We start from the raw sequence: 3,849 nt of genomic DNA on the forward strand, positions 1-3,849 counted from the left end.
CTAACTAGACAAGGCAAATTAGGTAGTGTGCTACAGAAAATTTAAATTTTGGGCAAAATAAACATCTCTTCCTTTGGTCTCACACCAAACTTGAAGTTGTAAAATCCAGACAATATCATCTTTTACCCTGTATTCTTATTTACCTTAGTCCTAACCAAATCCTCTTCACCCATATCTCTAATTGAAGTCTGATTTCTTTTTCAGTTTCTTTAACAGTTGCTGTATGGAGTAATGCTCACTTTCATAGCTGCAGCACTATAAACTCTGACCCTCAGGTGTTTCACAGATACCCCAAAATTCCAGGTAACAACCAGGTTATACACAAAGAGCTCAGCATCTCAGAATTTAGAAATAACAGTTAAAACTCAGGAATAAATGTGACTGTAGGAGCTTACAATCTAGGGACTTTTACAACAAGCTTTACTGAACATCCTGTTTTCTTTAATCATCAATTACCCACTCTCTGCCCACTTTCTATTCCCTGATAACCTATGCTCTCAAATTTAATTCTCAGAGTTTGTTCATTAATGCTAGTTTATATTAGTGAGACCAAACAACATTTGTCCTTTTGTTTCTGGCTTATTTCACTCAACATAATGTTCTCAAGGTTCATTGACCTAGTTGCATGCCTCACAACTTCATTCCCTTCTGCAGCCGTTCAATATTCTGTGTTATATGTACACCACAGTTTGCCTGTCCATTCATTGGTTGATGTACCTTTAGGCCATCTCCATTCATTGGCAATTGTGAGTAATGCCGCCATAAACACCAGTGTACAAATGTCTATTTATGTCCCTGCTTTCGGTTCTTCCAAGTATATAGCAATAATGGGGTTGTAGAATCATATGGCAACCCTATATTTAGCCTTCTGTGGAACCACCACACTGCTCTCCAGAGGGGCTGCACCATTCTACTACCCTACCAGCACTTGTACCTTTCTGTTTACTTTTTAAACAGTTTTATTCATACACTATACAATCCATCTAAACTGTACATTCAATGGCTCCTGGTATAATCACATAGTTATGCATTCATCACCACAATCTATATAAGAACAGTTCCATCTCTTCTGCAAAGAAAGAAGAAGAGAAAAAAAAAGGAAAAAAGAAAAAGGAGAAATAACAGAAATCCCATCCCCTCCCTTATATCCCCCTCTTATTGACATTTAACTTTGGGATATTGTCTTTGTTACAATTAATTAAAGAATATAATATTACTGTTAACTACCCTAGATTGTATTAATTGTATTTTTTCATATACCATCACATCGTAAACTCCTTGCAATGATGGCATTCATTTTTTTCTCCCTCATATAAAAACTTTCTTATATTTATACATTTAATCACTATAATTGCCCACTCTAGTCTTTGCTAAGTCATACAGTCCCAGTTTTTATTCTCTATCTTTCCTTCTGGTGTCCTACACGCTCCTAGCCTTTCTCTTTCAACCATACTCACACTCAGCTTTGTTCATTATACTTACAATATTGTGCCACCAACACACAGTATTGTGCTATCCCTTTCTGAATCTTTACGATCAATCTTATTAAATACTCTATATTCCTTTGGCATCAAATGCCCAATCTCTACCTTCTTTCTATCTCCTGATAGCCTGTGTTCTCAACTTTAACTCTCAGAGTTTGTTCATTATAGTTAGTTCATATCAGTGAGACTATATAGTATTTGTCCTTTTGTTTCACTCAACATAATATCCTCAAGTTCCATCCACATCGTTGTATGTGTCATAACTTCAGTCTGTCTTACAGTAGCAAAATATTCCATCATACGTATATGCCACAATTTGTTTTCCCAGTCATCTGTTGATGGACATTTGGGCTGTTTCCATCTATTGGCAACTGTAAATAATGCCGCTATAAACACTGATCTGCAAATGTCTGTTCATGTCCCTGCCTTCAGTTCTTCTGATTATATATTTAATAATGGGATTGCTGGATCATACGACAATTCTATACTTAGCTTCCTGAGAACCACCAAACTGCCTTCCAGAGCACCATTCTACATTCCCATTAACAGTGAATAAGTGTACGTATTTCTTCACATCTTCTCTAGCACTTGTAGTTTTCTGGTTTGTTTGTTCGTTTGTTTATGATGACCATACTAGTAAGTATGACATGGTATCTCATTGCGGTTTTGACTTGCATTTCCTAATAGCTAGTGAAGTTGAGCATCTTTTCCGATGTTTTTGAGCCATTTGTATTTCCCCTTTGGAAAAGTGTCTATCCAGGTCTTTTGCTCATTTTCGAATTGGGTTGTTTGTCTTTTTTGTTATCGCATTGTAGGATCTCCTTATACATTCTGGATATTAAACCCTTATCCAATATGTGGTTTCCAAATATTGTCTTCCATTGAATAGGCTGCCTTTTTTCCTGAAAAAGTCCTTTGAAACCAAAAGCATTTAATTTCGAGGAGAACCTATCTATCTGTTTCTTCTCTCATTGCTTGTACTTTGAGTGTAAGGTCTAGGAAATCACATCCTACCACAGATCTTTGAGATATTTCCTTACATTTTCTCCTAAAAGTTTTGTGATGTTAGCTCTAACGTTTAGGTCTTTGATCCATTTTGAGTTAATTTTTTAATATGATGTGAGTTAGGGGTCCGCTTTCATTCTTTTGGATATGGATATCCAGTTCTCCAAGCACCATTTGCTGAATTTGATCACTAGTTTTTCTATTTCTGCAAAGTAAGTTGTTGGGATTTTAATTGGTATTGCATTGAATCTATAAATCAATTTGGGTAGAATTAACATCTTAACTAAATTTAGTCTTCCAATCCATGAACTCAATATGCCCTCTCATTTATTTAGGTCTTCCTTGATTTCTTTTAGCAATGTTTTGCATTTGCTTGTCCATAGGTCCTTTATGTCCTTGGTTAAATTTATTCCTAAATATTTGATTCTTCGGTTGTTATTGTAAATGTAATTTTTTTTCTTGATTACATCTCAGATTGCTCATTACTAGTTTATAGAAACACTGCTGATTTTAGAATGTTAATCTTGTACCCTGCCATTTTGCTGTACTCCTTTATTAGCTCTAATAGCTTTGCTGTAGATTTTTTGGGATTTTTTTACATTTAGGATCCTGTCATCTGCAAACAGTGAAAGTTTCATTTCATCCTTTCCAATTTGGATGCTTTTTTTTTTCTTGCCTAATTGCTTTAGCTAGAACTTTTAGCACAATGTTGAATAACAATGATTACCGTGGACATCCTTGTCTTGTTCCTCACCTTAGACAGAAAGCTCTCAGTCTTTCCCCGTTGAGGATGATGTTAGCTGTGGGTTTTTCATATATTCCCTTTATCATATTGAGGAAGTTTCCTTCTATTTCTAACCTTTGAAGTGTTTTCATCAAGAAAGTATACTTAATTTTGTCAAACGCCTTTTCTGAATTAATCGAGAAGATCATGTGGGTTTTGCCCTTTGATTTATTAATGTGGTCTGTTACATTAATTGATTTTCTTGTGTTGAACTACACCCTGCATAGCTGGAATAAAACTCACTTGGTCATGGCGTATAATTCTTTTAAAGTGCTGCTGGATTTGATTCGCAAATATATCATTGAGGATTTTTGCATCTACTTTCATCAAGGAGATCAATTTGTAATCTCCTTTTCCTGTATATCTTTGTCTGGTTTTGGTACTAGGGTGAGAAATGCAATTTTAATGGGCCTACTTGGCTAGGAAAGAAAAGTCTCCCCTCAGTCCACCCTCACCACCACCCAGGGCATAGCTCAAGGGTTGGCAAACTTTTTCTGTAAAGAGCCAGATAGTAAATATTAGAAGCTTTTATGTCATAGAGTCTCTGTGCCACTACTCAACTCTGCCCTTCGGCAT

Source organism: Tamandua tetradactyla, chromosome 6, assembly GCF_023851605.1.
Source record: "Tamandua tetradactyla isolate mTamTet1 chromosome 6, mTamTet1.pri, whole genome shotgun sequence".
NCBI classification, from domain to species: Eukaryota; Metazoa; Chordata; class Mammalia; order Pilosa; family Myrmecophagidae; genus Tamandua; species Tamandua tetradactyla.